The sequence below is a fragment of the Ascaphus truei genome, chromosome 3 (genome assembly GCF_040206685.1).
Source record: "Ascaphus truei isolate aAscTru1 chromosome 3, aAscTru1.hap1, whole genome shotgun sequence".
Lineage (NCBI taxonomy): Eukaryota > Metazoa > Chordata > Amphibia > Anura > Ascaphidae > Ascaphus > Ascaphus truei.
Window position 1 is genome coordinate 342276051 of NC_134485.1, and position 24332 is coordinate 342300382.

At 43.0% G+C, this 24332-nt stretch overlaps 1 protein-coding gene across 1 annotated transcript in view; it reads left to right on the top strand.

Moving 5' to 3' along the window:
- Positions 1-23963, top strand: part of LOC142489983 (twist-related protein 2-like) — a 45677-nt gene extending 21714 nt beyond the window's left edge. Inside the window, exon 2 of the mRNA XM_075591693.1 lies at positions 22633-23963. The gene's annotated coding sequence lies outside the window, so the exon portion shown is untranslated. The remainder of the gene's footprint in view (positions 1-22632) is intronic.
- Positions 23964-24332: the final 369 nt, after the last annotated feature.

Consider the following 24332-nt stretch of genomic DNA (forward strand, 5'->3'; position numbering starts at 1 on the left):
GCAGAACAGAGATGTGGGGTACACGTGCCCGGATAATTTCCCCACCGGGTATGCCCCCAGAAACACAGTACATCGTGCTTGGTGCACAGGTTGCCCCAGATCCTGCAAGGTCCCGTCCCATAAACACAGTCTATGTGTATTGGTACCCAAGGGTCCTCACGGTCCACTGCGAAGGCCCTGGCCCATTTTCCAGTAGTTGATGAAGGGTTTCACGCTCCCGGTTACGCCTCCTGGTGCGCCCCAACTCGCACACTTCATTGTGCACAGGGTTCTTCACGGTGCGTGGTGAGGTTTCTCCTGTCCCTGTCTTGGACTATGATGCAGGGTACCCACGCTCCCCGGTGTCGCCTCGGGGAGCGCCCCAACAAAATCTATAGCAAGGGCTTAGGCAGCCCCCTCCCCGGTGTCGCCTCGGGGAGAGACATCTACTACTAGTAGGAATACTGACCTGGACCACAGATTAATGAGCGTTGGAGGAGTTTGGGGGTAGCTCAGCGAGGTGTGCAGCACGGGCTCTATAGGTCAGACGGAGGAGAGAGGGCCATGCAGGCACAGGAGGGAACTTTTGCTGATGTTAGACCCGACTTCTTCTTGGCCTCAACTTCCGTTCTAGGCCAGCCGGGCCCCCGAGAGTCTCCCCTGACGGCATCCCTGCCCTTGCACACTCAAGAGGTTGTGGCATGTTCACATTCAGAAAAATACTCTTCTTTGTCCTTCGCCTTTTTCCTCTCACATAAGTATTTACAATGTGTAGTTAGTTTGGCATGGGTGGCTACTCTCTTTAGGGCACTTCTAGTCTTGCCACTAACAGCCAGATTTGTCTAGACAACTTTTCTACCCTGGTGGGGGTGAGTTTGTCTTCCTGACCTATTGATAAGGAAGATGATGGTAAATGCAAAACATGCCTTTCTGTTTTGTTTCATGCTAGAAAGCTACTGCGGAGGGTCAAGAACAAGTGCTGCTGTTTTCGTAAGAGTGGTTACTACTTTTTTAATCTCACTACGGCCATGATTGCCACCACCATCACGCCAGTACCCTGGTTTGTAATTGTTTATTGTATGTTGTAGCTATTAGATTTATTCTTAGGGATTTTAAGTTTTTATCTGTTGCTGACATGCGTTTCAGTTGTAACGCATGGCGTCCCAACGTGATCACGTTGCCACGGGCGACATTACGCCATCTTCTGTATTCCTACAGGTTTGCAGGGTACACTGTGAAATTGATTGCCACAGGTGGGACCGGAAGTTGGATGATGTCACTTCCGGTGGGGCGGGTGTTACCTCAAATCACCATTTAAGCTGCATTTGTATGTAATGATGATACACTTACCTGATGAAAAGCCATTTTTGGGCCTGAAACTTTGTATTTTGATATATTGCTGCAGTCGGAGTGAATACTTTTTTCAAAGACAACAGTGATGCTGTAACTGTGAGTGCTGCTGGTGTGTTGGCTTTCTTTTTGTCTTGTTGTCTATATATAAAGTGTACCCAGACTTGTTTGACACAAGCACCCAAACTGAGACTGTTTTGAAATGGACTGATAAATAGTTTTGCTCGGATATTAGGGGATGCCACCTTATTTTGTTCTGTTAGTGCTTTGTTTTGCCAGCATTACAAACATAATATTTTTTTAATATAATTTACTGAGTGTGATTCTCCAGCAGATCACTGTCTATTGTGAATATAACACTCTCTTTCCCACTCTGAGCTCCCTCCCAAATGCACCAGCACATTGTCTGTGTACCCTATATATAGTCTCAGCATTAGGCAAATCTAGTGGATTACAGGGAATTTTGCAAAATAGCAAAATTGACCGAAATTGCATTACGCATTGGCTAAGACTGTTGATTTAACGCCTCCTAATTGATTTAACGCCTGGCTAATTGATTTAACGCCTGGCTAATTGATTTAACGCCTGGCTAATTGATTTAACGCCTGGCTAATTGATTTAACGCCTGGCTAATTGATTTAACGCCTGGCTAATTGATTTAACGCCTGGCTAATTGATTTAACGCCTGGCCAATCACTTGCGATGTCTGACTCGGCCACGTTTTTTTTTGCTGCTGAAAAAGAGCACATTTTGCCGGGTTTGCGATCTGCAAAAGGTTCGGCCATCTCAAGTTGTAATGTGAACATAATGACACAGGGCACAGCAGGGAGAAAGGAATACACTTGGGATCTGGTGTTATACAAAGCTATTTTTGATTTCTTGTGTACTGTATGCAGCACTTTTCATTCCCTCGTTCAGTGGAGATTTCTCTGAATTCATTTTTTTTTATTCATAGATACTACGAATTAACCCCATGTGTCCCACAGGGACATTAAATACATGTTGACATATTGTAAAATAGATTAACCCAGGGGTTCTCAATGCCAGTCCTCAAGACTCCCCAACAGGTCAGGTTTTCAGGATATCCCTGCTTCAGCACAGGTGACTCAGTCAAAGACTGAGCCAATGATTGAGCCACCTGCCATGAAGCTGGGATATCCTGAAACCCTGACCTGTTGGGAGGTATTGAGGACTGGAGCTGAGCACATATAGGGCTGAAAGTGTCTAGCATGCCGTGGGATCCTGATGCAGAAAGTGAATCATTGCACTGGTCCTCCATACAGCTAGTGTAATGGCACGCTTGCTGGAGGGGAGCACCAACAATACGAGGTCCTTCCTAGTTGGATATGGCAGTGAACGAGGCACGGACATACAGTGTTTAAGGCACTAAACACACTGCTTGTAGGTCATGGTTGAAAGTTAAAGTTATACTGTAGCACCTCTAGCTCATTTAGCTTTCAGTAACTTGAAGAAACCAAGCTTTAGTTCCATATAAACCTACAGGTACTCAGAAGGTTAGTCCATGGTAAGTATAGTAATGAAGCCCACATTAACAATGATAAAAATGAATGCTTAAAGCTGCAATACCTCTTTGAATTAGATTTCCCAATTGCCCCATTGTACATAATGAATGTATTTCACCACCACAGACACATGTATCCCCATTCTTGTACTTACTAAGGATCTGTGGTATGGCTCTGGGAATCTGTACATTTGCCAACCATCTAGCTCTCCTCTAGCAGCCCTGTATCAATTCTTTCGTTTGGTTCAGTTTGGATGTAGCATTGCAACTGAGGTACATTCATATCTGGTGGCTTTGCCCCAAATGTAAGCCTTGTGGTCGTAAATTTGCTTAATGGTTGAGAGCATTTTACATATCCAAATTCCTTGGGACCCCTGGATTAGCCGGCTACATAAACCGAAGATCTCCAGATTACAGTTTTGTGTAGCTACAATGCCAAAAGTGTAATTGCTAAGGAATTGGGATAACTGCATTTTCTTACAAATTTTCAGGTTACTAATAATACGTTCTGCGAATTCTGTAACATGGAAAAACTGCTCCGTATCTTGAGAGATACGCATTCAAACTTTTTGGATATATTATTCCAGTGTTGTGAGAAATCCTTTTTTTCTATGTACCTTGCTGTTACTTATGATATTTGTAAGTTCTGCAGCCTTTTATTTAGTTATTTATTTTTTAACTATTGCATCTTATTGTGGCCTTGTGGTGATTGATTGAGCCATCTGTGCTGAAGCAGGGATATCCGTAAAAAATGACCTGTTTGTGGCTCTTGAGGATAGTGAGTGGGTGGGTGTCCTTCTACATGTTCCCCTCCCCTTATTTGTCCTTTTTCTAAACCCCTTAAACACTTGGTTAAAAAATAAGTGACACAAAAAAACCTGATTCATCTTATTTGTTTCTATGGCGTCTAGTCCCGGGTGCAAACCTGAGACAACATCAGTGCAAAAACCCTGCACCATTCTTTATTCAAGAACAGGAATCTCATTAAAAGCATTTGGACTTTTTCATTCTTTCTGTCGGTAAAACTGGTGCAATTTGTTTGCACCGGATTTGCTCCCACCGGCAATATGTCGAATTAATTTGCCCTCCTCTGACCTAGTAAACCCTCCCCAATGCCTAAAACCACTTACGGAGATTACTGAGAATGACTGTACGTACTAGCCTAAAAACACCTCCCCCCCCAAAAAGCGCCGATATGATGACTATATACACATAGAAAAAGTAATAAAACATAAATGGCAACCGAATAATACTTGGACCCTGGCACTCCACCCCCCTACCCCCCATAAACATGATCCTATAAGGCAGGTGTGCCCAATCTTTCCCCCCTGCCTGCTCTCGTCTCCTGCTCGCTCCCCCTCGCCCCCTGCTCGGCGCGGCGTCTAATGACGCAGCGGGGTCATGTGACGTCACGTTGCCATAGCATCGCAACATCACGTGACCCGGCTGCGTCATTTGATGCCGGGTTACCAGGACGACGTGTCATCGAAGACAAGGTAGGAGAAGTTACAGAGGCCTCGCACGGTCCCCCGGTATTTAATTTAAATGCCTAGTGGGAGAGCGCGGGACCTCTGTAACCGCCGTGCCCCCACTGGGGGTGTACCCCCATGTTTACTCACCCCTGCTATACGGGTGGGTTCCGACATTTTTCTAGTTCGTTTTAAACACTAGCCGAACTGGTCCAAGAAAATAAAATTGGTGTGTGAAATTGTTGTCTCCCTTCTCCACTAAACTCCCCTTCTGCTACCCTCTCCCTCCTCTCGTACATTCATTTAGAATCCCAGGGCTCTTTCTTTTGAAGTTAAGCACAGTTATTTTCACTTAAAATGGCGTGCCAGGATTTTTTTTTCTTTCCTTACCCTTTGAAAGACTTGTCAATTAAACCCAGCATTTTCCATTATAACGGGAAAGTAATCCAGGACACAAGGAATCCTGGGAAATTAAATAATGAGCAGGGGAGTGGAATATGTGTTAACCTCTTCCCGACCAGAAGGGGCCTGCAATGCACTGTAATTCAATGTGCTTCAAGCCCCTCCAGCAGAGAAAGGGTTACCCTGTTGGTCTCAGAACACTGTACAACAATGCACTGCTGTCTTGTTTCTGGCAGGGAAGAGGCTTGCATTGTTCTTGAAGGGCGGGATGTTTAACCAGCAGCTATATTCTGACTCATGCCCCTTTACATTGCTGCAATGTGGGCACAGCGCCACAAAGCCTGTCCGTGAGGGATTTCTATAAGGGAGCAGATGTTATATGAAGCTATTATAGATTGCCTGTATACTGTATATCTCTCACTCTCCAAAACGGTTTTCTTTCGCGCCCACCACTTGTTAAGCGTGACTGATTGGGAATGTGTTCCCTTAACCTCACACAGTCCCCGCTGCTAAGAATATACTCCGTACTCATGTCCTGATGAAAGTGCATCCTTCTTTATACAGATGTTACAGCATGGGTGAACCCTGAATTAGCCCCTAACAAGAGAACTGTGCATTTAGTGGGGCTGTGTGTGCTTCATGCTGTTTAATAGGTTTTCGCTAAAAGTTTTAGTTTTCTATCATTTCTGCTCACTGCGCCTTCAAAGCCGGAGGCCCCCACAAGCACTGCTACATAAACAGCCATCTGTCACTCTGCTCTCTCCCCAAACAACTCTGTGACATCTTTTTAATGCAATGGACTCTTTGCATGTTTCCCATCTTCTGTTCTACATTCTCAGCAGCTATCGACATCGATGTTTATGTCAGGGGGGCTCGACTCCGGTCCTCAAGCCCCCTCAACAGGTCAGGTTTTCAGGATATCCCAGCTTCAGCACAGGTGGCCCGATCAGTCCCTGTTTCAGCGCAGGTGGCTCACTCGGACTGAGCCTCTGATTGAGCCACCTGTGCAGAAGCTTGGATGTTCTGAAAACCTGACCTGTTGGGGAGTCTCGAGGAATGGAGTTGAGCCCCCCTGGTTTATGCAAGTACAAAGATTGGGGTTCCTGGACATTTACAGCAAGCTCAGGTCTGGAGCCCTAAAGACATTTGTGAACACATAAAGAACATACATACAGAGTTATCAAAACAAAAATGGTATTTTCTACTTCTTAATTGATGCTGAGACCTTTTTAACCTGCATTTCACAGCATCAGTGGTTCACAGATTTTGCTTGCATGCATCAGCTTCCAATCTGGGCAGTGTCAATAGGGTTCATATTTATAAAGCGCTATATCAACGCATATCTCCTGCTTTCATTTTTAGTCTTTAAATAGCATTGAACAATTCTGCCGGGCATGAGGTCATAGTGCACACGCGTGAGGCGATCCGTGGCCTGTGGGATGGGGAGAAGATGCAATGGGGGGGTTGGGGGGGGGCGGGTCGTGCCCGTGACATCACATGAGCGGTTTGCCCTCATTGGCTGAGCCGCTCACGTGACACGGCCGCACGGGCCAAAATCAAATTATTGTGTCTGCCCAGGAATCGCGCGGTTGCGCACTCTATGGCTGCCTCATTGAGGTACGGCCTTTTGTTCTCGACGTCGCGCGGACTCTGGACACGACCTAAAGTAATATATATATATATATATATTTGACTGCATTGTTTTAAAAAAGGTGTTTGTTCTCTGAGCTAGAGAGACAGGAATGATGATATTACAGACTGTGATGCTGTGATGCTGTGATGCTGTGATACTGTGCGGCTGTGCTGATATGCTGCAATAAAACTCCAGAAAGACACTGCTGTGTGGAGCTCTGTCTCTGGTATGTGAAGAGTGTCAGTGGGGTCCCTCCTCTGAAGACCCCAGAGGATCCCTACTGGCTGGAGGCGCTGCACCACCCAGAGATGACCAGAACAAGGTAACCTGTCCCACCTTCTGTCCCTGTCCTGGCTCTCCCCACACCACCGCGGAGCCCTCAGCCCTCCTGTTACCAGCAGGTTTCAGCACCATTACACCTGAGTAACCAGAGAAGGAGAGTACCCCCCTCCATCTCACTTAGGGGGGGGTGGGATAAAAGGGTTACAGTTGGAGGTGCTGCTGAGAGGAACTGCTCCCCAGGACAGGACAGGTTTTACCAACGGGACAGGGACCGACGAGACAGGGACCATGCAGTGGTGTATGAGACTTTGGCAGCAGATTGCAGACATACAGTGGTGTATGAGACTTTGGCAGCAGATTGCAGAGAGGGGATCTCTCCCTGAAGCTTCCCCAGGGAGGGGGTCACCCTGAAATGGACATTCTTCTATGTGGGACGACTCCTTGGTGGCTATGTGCCAGGGAGCGTGGTTACCCACATACAGTCGCTAGCCTGTGGGGCGACTCCCTGGGGGGGCTATGGCCAGGGAGAGTGGTTACCCACATACACTCCCTCCAGGCGTAATAGGATTTGGGGCGACTCCTTGGTGGCTATGTACCAAGGAGAGTGGATACCCTGCCTATCCTGAGTAAACCAGAAAAGGATGGGGAATAACGGGTCCCTGAAGCTACACCAGGGAGCCTGCAGGCCCATCCTGGCACTGCAGTTGGGGCGACCCCTGGGGGCTATGGACCAGGGGGTGTGGATACCTTTCTGTACTCCCCAACAAAGTATCGGCGAGGGGACAGGGCTTCTGCGGTGAGATCAGAGGCCCATGTGCACCCAGGCAATAACAGGACTATTGCTGTAATGGTTCGGGAGGCGTTCCCTGAAGCTACCCCAGTGCGCATGGTACTCTGCAAAAAGGAATTTGTGCTTTACTTTGCGTGGCCCCTTATGGAAGAAAAGTGGGTCACGCCTCTCTCACAAGTCCTCACAAGATGGCGGTTTTGCTCTCAAGGAGACCGCGTGGTGATGGATTTGTGCGTTAAAATGGCGGCTCCAGATCACTTGGGGCCGCATGGACTCTTATTCTACCTCAAAATGGCGCTTCCCGCCTTACCAGGGAAGCCATGTGCTCTTCTGCAAAAGTTGCTTTCACTTGCAAGCTTTTGCTGCTCTACAGTTTGCAGAAAACAGCGGGAACCACTGAAATCCCTCCCCCTTTACTTGCTCTGGATTGGACTATACTGTTTACCAGGGGGAGGAGCTGAGTGTGCCTTGAAGGAGCACACAGGAAGTGAGGAGCCAGATACCATCTCACTCTCACCACTGCTGCTTGTGTCTGCCAAGCTGCCTTACTTGCTCCACTATGAGAGAATGTGGCCTAGTGTGAACTTTGGGCCAGTGTGCTGAGAAGTCTGTCAGCATCTACAGAGGAGTTTGGGTGAGTGCTTTCCCAAACTCTGGCGATATCACCCCGCCCCAGAACTTTGTTCAGTGTGCCACTTACCGAGTAGCCAACCGTCTGAGCCCCGCGGAGATGCACCACCTTCACACTGCGAGGTACGTCCTACTGCGCTCTGGTAAGCTGCTCCAGGATGGAGAAATCTGTGAGTTGGAGGCTGATGACATCACTGAGGTCCCTGCAATTACCTCCACCGTACCCGAGTATGCTGCGGAGCTGCCGGTTCCAGTAATCATTGCTGGTGCCTTCCGACAGATCCACTCTGCCAGCGCGGGTGCTACAACCTCTGAGGTACCGGTCTGGGCCTCCAACGCTCCCGAGTTGCCACTCATTCTACCGGTGCCTGTTCTTAAGGCTGGCACCAATCCTGATGTCCGCGATGTGACATTACTTACCCTCCGCCGCCAAGAGGTGCACGAGGCTCGCACACGGGCAGTCGCGTATGTGAGAGAGGCAGAACGCCACTACGACGCGCCGCCGGGACTGTGGACACTGTTATGGCACCTGCTTCGGGAGGTCTCTTTAGTCTCCCGCTCAAGTGACTGTAATGTGCCCGGTCCGCCCTGCCCTGTTCCAGTGCTCCCTGAAGCTGTCAGCCCTAGTGTTAACTCTCTGACCCCTCAGGCCTTGTCACCAGTAATGCCTGATGCCCCCATGAGTAATGTTGTTGTTATGCCTGTTATGTCTGTCACACCAATGAAAAGGGTATTACCACAAGGGGAGCCGGGTCAGCGCAAGGCTGCAGAACAAGCAGAAATAGAGAGGTTGCTCAGAGAATGGAAAGTGGGGCGCAGTATCTACATGGACAGGGTAGAGTGCGTTCCTGCTTCTGGGCATAGAAGATGTTATTCCACAAGAGTGCCTGGCAGTCAGGGCAGAATGGTCAGGAAGCCTGACCCAGCTCATTATTATTAATGTATTTCTCTTACAGTGGTAGCAAATGGTCTGTTCTATTCATTCACTGTGGTGCCATGATATGTCATGTATCTGTGTCTATGCAGTGTTTATGCCGGTCCTGTTATGCTGCAGTGTTACATTTCAGCTCATGTTGAATTTACAGGTGTTGCACAGCAAGGTAAGGTTATACCTGCTGTAGTCCAAGCCGGGATGGTTGGAGTTTTACCAGAGGGAGAATGTAACATGGCCTCCAGGCAGCTACTTCTTTTTCTGGGCTTTTCCTCTGTCAGTCCTGTTAGAACAGCTAGTGGAAAGGTTAATTCCTTCAAGAGGTCTGTATGTGCATTTCAGCCTTGAATGTGTAGCAATATTCAAGGGTGGGCCTTGCAACATGAGGTTGTCAATCAAAGGGGTGGATATTGGTTGGAACGCCCCCTGCTGTGTGTGGGCCAATCTGTATCCGGCTTTGTCTTGTAATGAGTCAAAGTTAGAGACACTCCCCTGAGATGTTCAAATTGGGACATACCTCCTAAATTAAGATTCAGTTAGTTGGTGTTGATGAGGAGCTGAGAGAGGAGACAACACAGAAGAAAGCTGTCTCTTCCTTTCCCCCCCCTGCTGAGGGGAGAGGGGAGAGGGGAGGGGGGAGGGGAGGGGGGGGGGGGGGGGGAGAAAAGAAGAACATGATGCTAGCCAGGGCTCTGAGCTAGAGAGACAGGACTGATGATACTGTGCTGCTGTGCTGATATGCTGCAATAAAACTCAGAGAGACACTGCTGTGTGGAACTCTGTCTCTGGTATGTGAAGAGTGTCAGTGGGGTCCCTCCTCTGAAGACCCCAGAGGATCCCTACTGGCTGGAGGCGCTGCACCACCCAGAGATGACCAGAACAAGGTAACCTGTCCCACCTTCTGTCCCTGTCCTGGCTCTCCCCACACCACCGCGGAGCCCTCAGCCCTCCTGTTACCAGCAGGTTCCAGCACCAATACACCTGAGTAACCAGAGAAGGAGAGTACCGCCCCCCCCCCCCCCCCCATCTCACTTAGAGGGGGATGGGATAAAAGGGTTATATATATATATATATATATATATATATATATATATATATATATATATATATATATATATATATATATATATATATACACATTACAGTACAGTACAGTACTTAGAAGGAAAAACATAGATGTTGCGGGGTCACCCAATAGAAAGCTGCAATGTTGTCCCTGATTTCTATTGGCTGCTATGGTGAAGCTGACTCCAGCAGCCATACTATTTCCCAGATAAGAATTCTTGTAAGAGAATTTCTAAATGAAATCACCCGGGAACCAGAAGGTCCCTGTAGCTTAGAGTGCAGTGATTCGGCGCAGATTTCTATGTTTTAATAGACCAATCTCGGGGTTGTACACTCACACGGTTGAGAAAGCTATTTATCAACATTTTCTTAATGCAAAACAGTGTTAGTGCTAAAATTGGATATTTTGTGATACGTTCTGTGCTTGATAATCCTCCGTTGTTTTTCTCACACGGATTGCTTAACTAAAGAGTTTCTCTGTTCTGACTTGTATCTTTGTACTGATTGTTTGCATATGTTCAATGTACTTATTCTTGCTCACTACTACTGTTATTGTAACTCCCTGTGTATGGCAGGCAACACAGGCCCATTGCCCCCTAGCAGGTTTCTCTCCAATGAATATGTGACTATGATGAGCCAGTAGAGAGGCTGGTGAAGAAGAAGGGACTTGGTGAGGCAGGAGTTGTTAAAACAAGGTAGCCATGACAGTTGCCGGCAAATCTTCGTGGGCCTGAAGGATTAAGGCTCGATCGAGAGCAACCTGTGTCACGGGACCTGCATGCGTCCCCCCGTGGGTAAGGTTGCCGTTGCCAAGAGGACGGGGAGCAACCCAAAGAGCCGGATAGCCCAGCAGCTGAAATCGGGAGCTGTATGAATGAGAGGATCCCCGGACAGTCATAGAAAACAGGGGTACCAAAGTAAACCTTTGCGAAGTACATGCCTGCTACTTCAAGTGGCAAACACGAGCGCCAACGGTGTGCCAGTACCTCAAATATAGGCCTTCATACCCAGGATTGGGAGGCCTCTTAGGTGGACACTAAGGCTGCGCTTACAGTGACAGTGACAGCGACGTGACGTCGATTCAAAACAAATGTACTGAAGCTGGAAATCAAGTCAATTTGATTTTTCCAGTGACCGTGGCGTGACGTCATCGTCACTGTTGCCGATGACGGCACTATAAGCACAGCCTTACACACACCGTGCAGCGCTTATGTGAACTGTAGAGAGAATATATTGTTAGTAGTATGTGGTGAACATGTTTCTAAGGTTCAAGAGGTTCCTACTACCCATTTAATATCTATCTATATATATTAATATATAGATAGATAGTAACGGACAGCGCCTGTACGTGTACAGTGATATATGAGAACATCCACCGATATAACTACAGTACACTATATATGATGAATAACCAGCATGTAGTACAGATGCCTAAAGTATATATCATGAAAAAAAATATTAATCCTACCAATCAATCTAATAATAACTCCGATGTGTTGTGAATGTGTTGAAAGCTTTGTTACAAAATATACAATATAAAAAAATATATAATTAATAATATGAATAATAATGAACAAAAAATGAATACAAATTTAAAAAGTTTAAGTCCAGAAAAAGTAATATATAAAAGTTCTGGTATCACTGTGACCCAACCATGGGTTAACCTTATCTAGGTCTCCTTGGATGCTTGCAGCCTTCTTCCTGGGTTCAACAAACTCCCATTGTACAAACTAAAGGAGTTTGGGAGGCCTCTTAGGTTGACACTAACACACACCCGCGCCGCGCTTATGTGAACTGTAAAGAGAATGTATTGTGATTAGTATGTGGTGAACATATTTCTAAGGATCACGAGTTTCCTATTAACCGTTTAATATCTATCTATATATATATATATATATATATAGTTATATAACTGATTATATATATAGTTTTATATATATATAGTTTTATATATATATATAGTTTTATTTATATATATATATAGTTTTATTTATATATAGTTTTATATATATATATATATATATATATATTAACAAACTGTTGTGGCAGTTGTCCCCTTGTTTGCACCACGCACGTGTGGTATTTATCATAGGTATAAAGATTCAGGCCCCCACCTCCGCCCCAGGCGTATAGTTTGGGGTAATGGAATATAGAGGGGTTACATTATAAAGAGGTTTCATAACAATGAAGGCAAGGCACTGTGCACCGGTATTGATAAAGAAACCCACTGTAAGCAGATAAAGCTCAACAGTTCTGGTGCAAGTGGTTATTAAGGAACGATGAGTTCAAATGTTCAATGTCAGTTATGGTTATTTTCACTTTTGTCAATCTATATGATACAACTTTACACGTATTGTTTAATAAATGTATGGTAACCATGGTACTGTGTCACCTAGCAGCACCGGAGACATTTTGGGGGGGATAAAACAAGTTATGATGAGATGTTATTGAACTGTTGAAAAAAATAAAGTTGCATTATTTTTAATGATGTAATAATTAAAGTAGTGCGTTCATTTCACACACAACACTATTTTTGTGGCAAACAGTGAAAGCATTCTGCCATGAAACACCTCTTGTACCATTATTAACGGTCATTTAATTTGACATTCTGGTTAAAAGATTTACAAATGTATCTCAGAAAGTGAGTATAACAGAATATGAAATATATACCGTTTGGTTTGGGGCCACTTATGGGCTTTTAAAGGAAAGGAATGCTGCAGCCATTCCAACGGTGTGGCAATCATGGCTGAGTCAGAAATCAGCATTCAGAATAAAAAACAAGGATTTTACAAAAGAATTATGCAGTGAATTGTTGGATAAGGATTAAAAATCGTATAAAGTAAAAGCAGTTTGCAGAGAAGTTTTGTTTAACATTTCTTTAGCCCCCCCCAGTCCCATCTTGCAACATACAGGTAGGGGGGTTATTTACTAAAGTCTTTCAGTGGCAAAACCCAATGTAAAAAACAGCACCATATGTAGTAAAGAGTTTTCCCTTTTGAACTGGTTTTGCAACCATGACTTTAGTGTGTGTGTGTATATATATATAAAATACTGGATTTGAAGTGAAACCAGTGAAGCATTTGTAAGCTTGTTTTTCAGTTAAATATATCTTTTACAGGCAGTCCTCGTTTTACAACACTTCGTTTCACAACGAATGGCTTATCCAACGCTACGCAATACATACCTATGTTCATTTTTACAACGCCAAAACGGCTTATCCAACGCTCTTACGACGCTTTGCAAAGTTTGTGTATATAATATATATATTATACTATATAATATATTATATATATAATACAGTATATACACTATATAATTTGTGTGTGCTGCATATCTTATTGTCTGCGTAAAATATTTGGTGTATTTTAGTGTTAAAAATGCCTTCAGGAACGGAACCTTTCATTTAAACAGTGTTCCTATGGGAAAACGTGTTTCGCTTTACAACGTTTCGCTATCCAACGCCATTTTGAGTAACGCATTGTGTCGGATAACCGAGGACTGCCTGTATAGTTTTTTTTTTAAGGTCTATGAGTCAAAAAGCACATTGACAAATTCCAACCACGCGGTTGTACAAACTTCCTTATCTAATATATATGACAACGGATGTGTTGGCAGAATTGGAAATCTAACAGTGTGTACAGTATGTCCTTGCTTTCCTACAGATGCAGCGGCCGTTATTCGAATACTTCACGCGGTGTATACCTCGGAATATCCATGTCATGGCGCGTGATTTCTTCCAACCGTACCACCTTTAGACGCGAGTGCATAAAATGGCATTTTAGTGTTCTGGTTTTTAAACACCTGAAATTGACACAGTAGCACAGTACTATACACATTACAATTCATTCATTTCATTGCACACAAAGAAACAGAATCCATGAAATTCAAACAAAGCTACCTCGATAAACACGTGTGCCTGGGGCGATTGGCGGCGTGAATGCCGCGTGGAATACAGCAGAGCACCCGAAAATGGCTCCGGGAAATGTTCAAATAACGTCCGCTGCATCTGTAGATTCTAAAAAGAGGGCCTGTCTGAGCAAAGTACCAGAGGAGGATGCGTGGAGGGGATGCGTTTTAGGTATCGGGGCACCATTTTTGGCACAGGAAGGGTGGGATGAGGAAGTGGTGCTGCCTGTGTCCTTTTGCACGACCAAACCCTTAGCCTTTAGCAATACTTACTGCTCTCCTCGCTCTGAGAGCTTTGCAGGTCTCTATGGCAGCGAATGGTTTAAGAGAGAATACTATAGCTACAGTAACTGTTTTAAGAATGTCTCAGCCGTTTCAAAGATACAGTGATTTAGTCTAAATTATCAGGCCAACCGAGCACGTCATAGTTGAGACTCTACAAATAATATTTTACCCTTTCTCTGAAATTGAAAATAGTTTGAGGTCTTGATAAGGAAGTGGCTAGGATAACGGGAAAATAATGTAATGTGTAAGTGAACGTAGCTTTCAGAATTGACTAAGCAGCAGCTACAAGGCTATGCGACTAATGTGGAGGTAAATTTGATATAGAAAAGAGTTGCCAAGGTAAGGCACAAAGAAGGCACATGCTTAGCTTGAGATTTATACGCTGCACACCTTAAAACAACACTACAAATCATTCACAATAGATTTTACTTGCCAATATGAAGCAAACATAGAATTACTCACAGCACAGAAGAAACCAAGCTTTCCATCTTGGTCTCCTGTTTTGTTGTTGTTGGGATGCCCTGAGTAAGCAAGCACTATGGCTACTAATGATGTAGTGACCTTTAATATACCAGTTAACGCGTTAGACCAGGGCTAATGCGATTTCCCCCATTCTTTGATTGGAGCCCAATCTTAAATGGCGTTATCGATTTTCTGCCCTAATGCATGAATGGGTATAATACATCTTATGCACCAACGCCTCATGGCTGCAAATTGCTGCAAAACTCTTGGGGCAAATAAAGCACCAGATTTATCAAATAACTAAAAGCCTGTCCCTTTAATGATAAATATATTTTAGTGATAAATACAGTGCTATGTTTGCCCCAGTCTTGCAGCCTTCAAATGTTGATGCATATCCCAGTTAGCCCCCTTCGTATATGACACACGTAGGCAATACAAAGGTTTCTGCCCTCGAGTATGATCAGCAGTAAAGGAGAACTAAAGTCCCCCTATTAGGAATTTCCGCATTGGAGTTAAAGTTTTGTGGCTCCATCTAAAAACCCTGCAAATTCCGATGGATGTGAGTATCAGCGCTGGCACTTCCTAAAGGCAATCCCAGTTAATATGCATGACTCAGAGTTGCTTAGTAAAGGCCTCTACCACTTTATTCCGGCAAGCGCCTGCCAAGACTGACAAGTTTTACCACTTTCATTAAAGGAATTCTGTATTTTTCAGCGGGATTAATTAATACGCATGTTCCGTGTAATCATGAACTCGCTGCACGTTCAAAGTTTTTTTTTTTTTTGCTGCGTGTCTGGGGCACTGCCGCTTTAAAATGGAGCAAAAGAACCTTCAACTATTTCCAGCGTGTGAAGCTCCCATCATCCTCACTCACTATTTCATCTCTGGGGACAGGATGTTTTGGAAGATGAAAGGAGAGCTAATCTCAGACCTCAATTACTTCCATACTTCTCTTTCTTTATGACCAGAATCCCTTTTAGGAAAGGGAGGAGGGGGGTTTAGGCTTCTCCCTCCTCTTGGATGGATTCCTTTCTCTGCCATCTGTTTTGAACTAAAATATAATGTGATCAAACTATAACATTTTAAGCAAATTCAGCTGGCCGAGTCCTACAAAGTAGAGGTGAGAGCGAACTCATAGACGGAGTACAGTAAATACTGCTCAGCACCTCTCCCAGCAATTCCTACAGTAGGTCCCCCATAGCATCAGTATCCTATTGAACCTCTCAATGTACATGATGTCCTATAATACATTACAGGAGAAGGAGATGTGCTCTCTTTGAAATAAGAGAACCCGGCTCTAGACCCCGGTGACCTCGGTGGAATAACTTGATCTCCTTTGCTGCAGGCGCAGCAGTAATACAGTAGATTGTAAACTCCTCAGGACAGGGATTGCTTGTTCTACCTTATACCTTGTGTAATCCTGCATATAGATGACACTGCAGATGTACCGTAGGCCAACTCATCTTCCTCAGGTCCCCCAAAAATAAGATCTGGTCTACATCTTTCAAACAAAGCATCTTAAAAGCGTGTGCACCACCAGAGTAACCTAGTACCTTTTACACATTAACTAAATAGAAACTAACAGTGTGGAGACATAAAGTAATTGCACCAGTTGAACAGAAAAATCGGACAAAAAGAAGCATTTTTGTAAGATATATATATATATATATATTTACACACACACACATTTTAAGTTATGGTGGGTGAAAAAGACGACAAGAAACCTCCAACGTAAAAGCTGTGTTGACAGCGACCATTAGCTTATAAGGGTTCCATGTAAAAATGGATTTCGGGCAAAAAGTGACACTGTGTGCTCATTTGCATGCCATTTCCCAGAATCCCTTGCTGCAGTGGAAGCACTGTATGCTAGGTGATCATGGTGAAAGGCAGGGTTGCAGACCTGTCTAGAACATGTGAATGTGCTCACAAGTGATCTTTTTATTATTTATATATAATATATATATATATATATATATATATAATCACAAAAAGACATCAAAATCAGCGCAACTAATTATAACACTCAATAAAAAAAATAAACACGTGCCAAATTATAGCATGTGCAAATGTGTAAGTACAATCAATGTGATGATGGTTATATACACACACACTTAAACTATAGCACTAGAACACATGCATATGGATGCGTGTAAGCGTTGTAACTAACAATTGATAATTAGTCAATACATATATAAGGTACATGTAAAAGATACTATTAGGTTGTTCAAATGAGAATGAATTCTCACTGGAGTCAGAGAAGCTTCTAAAGGATCAACCAAATCCAAAAGATTGAGAGAAAAAACAAAGTGCATGCTCCGTGACAAATTCACAATTTAATTACAGATGTCTATGTATGTGTGTATGTATGTATGTGTGTGTGTGTGTGAATAAATATATATATATATATATATATATATATATATATTTACACACACACTGTGTAGCACATACAAAACCAGAAGACACCTTATAGCCCTGTAATGGTTATTCCCCCCCCCCCCCATCGCAGATAGGGACCATGTGGGGAAATCTACATTAGTTACCAGTGTGGTGCAATACCTGTTAGGCTCACAGGAGGCCTGAAACTCCGCCACTGGGAGCCTGGGGTATATCCTGGAACGAATGCTTACAGCGCCTCCACCTGTGCAGGGATTCCAGGTGTATAGAATGACCCCTGACACAGGACCCATAAATAGGAAACACATACAATGGAGTATATACATATATGTAACTGTTTACTATATGGGCAAAACAATAACATCACATCACATCAATAATCACATATAGCAACACAGCCGTGTTACCCTTTGCCACTAGCTGGCAGCTATAACCTTGCCCCTAACTGGGCTATACCCTTACACCTTACACCTATATCCAAGTGTCCCAATAGTCCAGCAACCCACCCACTAGGCGTGATCAGCGCCTGTAAGGAAACCGGTATGTAGGTTAAGGTTGGTGCACTTGTAGAAATACCTGCCCGGGCTCCTGCACCTGGGTACAGCAACAACAGGAAAGGACCCGTCTGCGTCCAACGTTGAATCCGCAGCAATGGCGTCCTCTCTCAATCCAGATGATATCACCACACAGTCTCTATCTTGAGTGATACAGGTCTGATCCCAGACACACTTGTCACACTGCTCCCTCCTTGTCAGAGCACGCAGCAGCGTCTGTCTCACTGACTAAACTACTGCTAAAAGGGTAAAGTCCCTACCTTAGGGCCTTCCCTACACAGCAGCTACACATCTACTGGTGAGTTGGGCCTAGCTGGGGCCTGGGGGTAACCTGGCCTAGTGTAAGAAGCCACTTGCTCCTTACACACTTCCTCCCCCTCCCTTCTCCCAGCTCCAACTAACTCTTCCTGGCTACACACAACATTGTATCCACATGCAGCATGAGAATCTGTAAGCCTCAGTGGCTGTCTGACTGCATGTGACAGGGATCATAGGGCAGTCCCCAGAGGCTGCTGGGAGTTGTAGTCCACTCTGGGGCTTTTCCCTATGAGGACCGCATGGGCGCCTCTCTAATGGCCGCCCACCTCTCTCTATCTGCGCCTGCGCTAGACTAATGGCCGCCGCGCCACTCTCCTGCGCATGCGCAACATCTAGGGGGCCCTGCACTACAGGTAATGGCCGCCGCGACTCCTCATACGTACCGCGCGAACCCCACACCAGCCTCAAAATGGCCGCCGGTACTCCTGGGGCTACACTGCGCATGCACGACTTCCCGCACATGCACGCAAAATGGCAGCCGGGAGCCCCTTCAACTACCTGATATGGTGCGGGGATACCCGCTACTCTGCGCAGGTGAGGAGGGTCAGAGGGGACCCTGCTACAGCCCATTGATGTGAATAAGCTAAACAGTCGCCTTCTTGTACCAAGAAATGTTATATACAAGTTTATTTTTAATCAAGTTTTTAAAATCATTTTTACAGAAAAGTTGCAGTGTTTCAGCTAAACCCTTTGTTACTCGATAGTGTTATATATTTCTTTGTCTTTACAACATTTACAGAATTATTTTACAGCATATTATATATAATACAAATATTATTTTACAGCAACAAAAAATATGTGTATTTATGTACAGTATGTACATATCCATGCACGACCCTGATGAAGGGGCCCTGAGATGGCTCTGAAACGTTGGATACATTTGGATATGGATTAAATACCTTTTTTTCATCTACCTGTAGTGCTGTGTCTCCTTCCCTCGTCATTTCATTTTGATGAAGTGTCTTTTTTGTATGTGTGTGTGTATATAAATATATATATTTTATATATATATAAAATATGCAAATATAACACATTTTAATTAGCATTTTCTTTCCTCCGATTTCTTTGCTCGGCGATAGCAGCATGCAGTGGAATATTGCATGTATCATTAAGGAGACATCTGTGAGTCTGCACACTGCATTATCCGCTGTGGAAGGAGTATGATACATACCTATTGGTTCCTAATACCACTAACTTTCAGAATTAAAAATATACATACATTTCCATTTATTTGCTAAGGAAAAAATAAACTGTTTAAAAAAAAAAAGAGCTCATTCTCTCTTTAGTCTAATGGCCTAAATATAACTGACAATGTTTGGATCAATGTCTACTCGATAGAACTTGTGTCTCATGCAATCAAATAATGTGCCATTCCAGCCATAGTGTGTATATTCTGGAAGTGCATAACATAACAAGAGGCTTCCAAGCCAGTGAGCATTGAGACCTTGCTGGCATCAACCTACAGTACTTCATGGTCACTTATTTTCTCGGATGGATCAATGTGGCTGATTGTCTGTTTTCTTGTTACTATTTCTTCTTTTCCTAAATTAAGGACATAAATAGGTTTTGCTACCCAGTACAGAAAGTCAAATATGATTGGACATGCTATGTACATTAATTTTTTCTAGAAGTACAAGCAAAGGAAAGAATTCAGCAATGATTCTCAGTTTGCAATGGTGGGCAAACGTATAAAGCAGCTCTGAGAACTTACAGTGATAGAAGTGATTAGTGAGCACCACAAATAGTACTTTCCATCAGTGTTTCAAAATAGATCCAGCAAACGGGACAAACCATAACAAACTATGATGTGAATGTAAAGGAAAAAGTGAAGGCAATTTCAATAAAATCCAAATGTATTTGAGTGGTGGAGTGAGTGGGATATTGGGACTGGGATACATCTCCAAATCATTATCTAGTAGAAATGTATCCCTTACACATATGCCCCTAGAGATACATACACACGAACTCTCCATTTACCATTTTCCATTTTAAAACACTTTGAACGCATATCCCCAACTTTCCTACCCAAAGAGACATTAAGAAGGAAAACATAGCTGTATCAAGTATCAACCCTTCCTACAGGAAGACATCAGAGACATGACTCTCACAGATATTATGGACATACTGTAAATTATTCACTTTATCCCACAAATCACCTTCATCTCATCAGGCACGCATTGTATAACCCCTTTCCCTAAAGATATGTTAAGAACACATACATTTTCCTCTAGAAATAGAGACACATTTTTGATCCCATCCTCCTACAGACACCTTTTCTACCCCATGGGAAACTCTTCGCGCATTACACATAATGACCATTGTGCTGTAATGTGGATTCTGTGTTACTAAGGATAACCTTCAGCTGGTGATATTACCCTTGGTTACCGAACAATGTAATGTCAAATTGGCAATCTTATACCAAACTGGATGTTTAGACAGGAGATCATATGGCCAATGATTTTGTGAAGATCCAAGGGTGTTGGATGATAAGTTTTATCTGTATAGTATTCACCCTCCTTTCAGACTGTTAAATTCTTAGTGGTAGTGAGAGAGTATATACACAGCATGTGGTTCTAACTTAACAATATTTCAATCCTATACAAGCTAGCCAAATCTTGAAGGGGTCTTTAGCATTGCTTTGGGAACTCTGTAATAAACAGACATTTCTTTTTGATAAATCCTTTGTGTTTACAAGACTAGCCTCCCACCCACATATGTTTATAAATGACTGTTAACCCTTTCTGCTGTCAGAAACACGGACTTTGTACCGAACTTCACAGATTCCACTGTGCAAACAGTGGCCAATGCTTTCATTTAACTGGAATAACGTCAGTAACAAATGTTATATACAGTATATGACTATATATATATATATGTGTGTGTGTGTGTGTGTGTTTTACCAGGAAGTAATACATTGAGAGTTACCTGTCCTTTTCAAGTATGTCCTGGGCACAGAGTTATGATGACAACTACATGGTTAAAAATACAGTACATGGTTACATTAAGTGAACAGGGTTATACATGATGTATAAAGACATTGCATGAACAGTTGAACATATTTTAACTTTTAGGCGTACAGTATGTAACAGTTACAGACCAGATTAAAATGTGAGACAGCTTTAGTTTGGAAAGAACTTAGACTCATGGTCACTTTGAGAGTCTCAGGTAGATTGTTCCAGATTTGGGGTGCACAGTAGGAGAAGGAGGAGTGGCCAGATACTTTGTTGAACCTTGGGACCGCGAACATTCGTTTTGAGTCAGATCTCAGATGATAAGTGCTGCATGTGGTAGGGGTGAGGAGTTTGTTCATATAGGCGGGTAGCGTGCCCAGAAAGTATTTGAAGGCAAGACAGGAAAAAAGAACTTTGCGTCTTGACTCAAGTGATAGCCAATCTAGTTCTTTTAGTATTTCGTAGTGATGTGTGTTGTAGTTACATTGGAGGACAAAGCGACATATTGAATTGTAGAGTGTGTCTAGTTTGCTAAAGTGGGTTTGGGGTGCTGTACCATATACTATGTCTCCGTAGTCTATAATTGGCATTAGCATCTGCTGTGCAATACACTTTCTGATCAGCAGACTTAGGGAGGATTTGTTCCTATAAAGTACAACTAGTTTGACATAGGCTTTGGATGTCAGGGTATCAATGTGCATCCTAAATTTTAAATGGGAATCAAACCATATGCCCATATATTTAAAACTAGTAACAGGGGCTAGGATGGTGTTAGTGCTGGTTCTGATCTGAAGCTCGGTTATTGGTATCACATATATCACAGACTATGTACATGTTTCAACTTCACCACTCTCCAGAATATGCCTTTTTAAATGTTTCCCTTATGCATCAGCCTTTGAAACATCAAACACATCGCCCTCTTCAAGAAGTAGTTTGACTGCTCTCTGGACTTTTATTATAATCACCTTATTGATATGCAGATTTAGATCATATGTACAAAACGACGAAATCCACAAATGTATGATTAAACGGAACAAGCTGCCTCATAAGAACATCAGGAAGACATTTTATCAGCAGGAGTCTGAGCCTCTTTTCTTTGATATTTTATGTGATGACAATATCATAAGAAAAACAATATGCATGCAAAATACTTTAATGACAACAAATAAATAATATACTATACGTATACAATGTCTGCAGTGTGCATGGGCACACAGCAGAATGTACAACTGCAATGAATCTCTGTCTCAAAGGTTTTATCTCATTTTGGTTCCAAGTGCACGATGATCAAGTTGCTTCTCAAGGGCAGTAAGAGGTGGCACAGGGACCCACACTGAGTTATTTTATTTGAAGGACTTTGCCACTTCTTGTCCCGATTGCTCTGAGTAGACCATATGGATATTTAGAATGATCACTTAACCCTTTTAAGGCAACTTGATCCCATATGTACTAAGCGGTGCAATGCCTTTAGACACCTTCCCGCGCTGGAAGGCAGCTTACTTGCTCATTCATTAGATGTATATCAATACAGTCTTAATATGTATATATCGTTTTTAATTGGAAGGAAACTTCTATAAGTCAAAGTGATTTTACAGTGCATGGGTTTTATTTCTTTTCATTAGAAGCGTGAGAGGCGGTACCTTGGATAAGCCAACAAATAAATCCCGGTGTTTATGGTGACTCACTTTACCATTTTCTCTCAACAGGCTTTACGAGAGTGGACATCCAAGAGAGGACCAGAAAAGCTCAAGCTTTCTGTCTGATGGCTCCACTTTGCTGCCTTCTGTCACAGCTAAGGGGTTACATGGTTGAAATGACAAAAAGTTAGAATCAGAGACAATTGGGGTAAACCATCCTGAGGAAAAAAAAAAGAAATAACTAAAAAAAGAGACACTGCAAAAGACTTTAAAGACCACCGGCATATACAGAAACACGTGCTGTGAGTTTATCAACCTTCAACGTAGCTGGAAAGAAGAACATGGCACAGTGGAGAAAGGGATTTTCACCACGAATGTAAAAACCACATGCAAACATGGACACTTAACCTCTTGTATAAAATCCTGTGGAGATTATTTATTTTTCAGCAAAAGGGAAAAAAAAGAAAAACAAACATAGGATTTTTCTTTCCTCTTTTCAAAATGATTTACTCAAGAGTTATGAATGCAAAAGTGAATAAAACTGACTATAATTTTTCTTTTTTCTTTTACGTTCTTTAATTAGGCAATACTGACTCCAGGCACTTCATGTAAAGAAAAATTTGCACATCTATTGACCAGTCTTCCTGTTTCTATTAATTCAACACATAAATGTTATTGCGTTGCACCTATCCCCAAGCTTTCCTCCTTATATCTTGTGAGCAGTTGAGAAACAGCTGTGTATAGCCAAGCAATGCCCAATGGGCTTGAACAGTAGAAAAGAAAGGGTAGCTTGAGCTGTTTAAACAAGGAATGATCCAAGCAAACGCTCTTGTGCATTGATAGTTTGCCATGAAATCATTAAGCATGAACTTTCTTTAGCGTGGAAAGAGGGGGCAGGTGGTTGGAACACAGATAATGTCCTTCAGCAGTACTCAGCTTTTATCATTCACGTAGCAAGTGTAAAGTCACAATAAGGATTCTTGCGCTCGCGCTGTCCTCTTTAAAAGATTATCAGCTTGCAGCAGTGCGTGTAGGAGCCACTCCTCAAGATACTCCTATGAAAGAAAAACACCCAAGGGAGTTTTTCAAAAGACAAAACAAACACACACAAGCGCACCACAGATTAGTAAAAGGTGTATCACAAAATTTAATAACATTTAATAAAGGTCACTGTGACCAAAAGACAATAATCAATAAATAAAATGTACAAAACAAAAACACATAAACATACACATATGAAGCATGTACTATTTACCGTACATAGTACATGATTCACATGTGTATTATTTATTGATTATTGTCTTTTGGTCACAGTAACCTTTATTAAATTGTATTCAATTTTGTGATACACCTTTTACTAATCTGTGGTGCGCTTGTGTGTGTTTGTTTTGTCTTTTGTTTTTTCACGTAGCAAGTGTAGTAAAAAATTTTTTTTTTTAAAAGCCTTGTTAAAAAAAAAAAAAATCTTTACCCCAAGTTGTCTTAAAGGCTTGCATCTGCACCTAAAAATCTCAAGCTGAGTGTCGCTGAATGATATGTTTAAGTGGAAGGTGCAATACTAAAGTTAAGTCAGCCCCTTGTGCAGTGAGAGCCACATATGACATATGAACTGCTTGGTAAAAATATATATACATAATTATTTTTATGAAATGAAGGGATAAACCCACACAGTTTTAGAAACGTCTGTCCTCATGCCTTCTTGTGTCCTACGGATGTCTGGAAACTCTTTCCACCATTTGTTTCCTCTGCTAGTGCAGGACATGCAGTTA